Here is a 328-nt window from a genome sequence, read left to right on the forward strand (position 1 = left end):
TGTTTGTATGGAGAATAGTGTTAGCTTTACGTATAGACTGTGCCTACGATGAATGACGGAAGCATATCGTTTCGCACGGTAATCTAGATATCCTCTATATCTGCATTCTTACAGCTGTAGCAGATATTTCATGTGTTTTAAAGGTTTCTCGTACTTATAAGTAGACGCCTCCCCTTATAAACGTGAAAATTATCAACATTTCCTTCCATTATGAACATTTCAATTTCATAAGACCGTTGATCATGTTAAAAAGAAGAAAAAGAAGAAAAAATGGGTACAAAATATGTGTTTTGAGGATGGCAGTTAGAGAAACTTCTTGCATTTATGT

Source organism: Penaeus monodon, chromosome 23, assembly GCF_015228065.2.
Source record: "Penaeus monodon isolate SGIC_2016 chromosome 23, NSTDA_Pmon_1, whole genome shotgun sequence".
In the NCBI taxonomy this organism is placed as follows: domain Eukaryota; kingdom Metazoa; phylum Arthropoda; class Malacostraca; order Decapoda; family Penaeidae; genus Penaeus; species Penaeus monodon.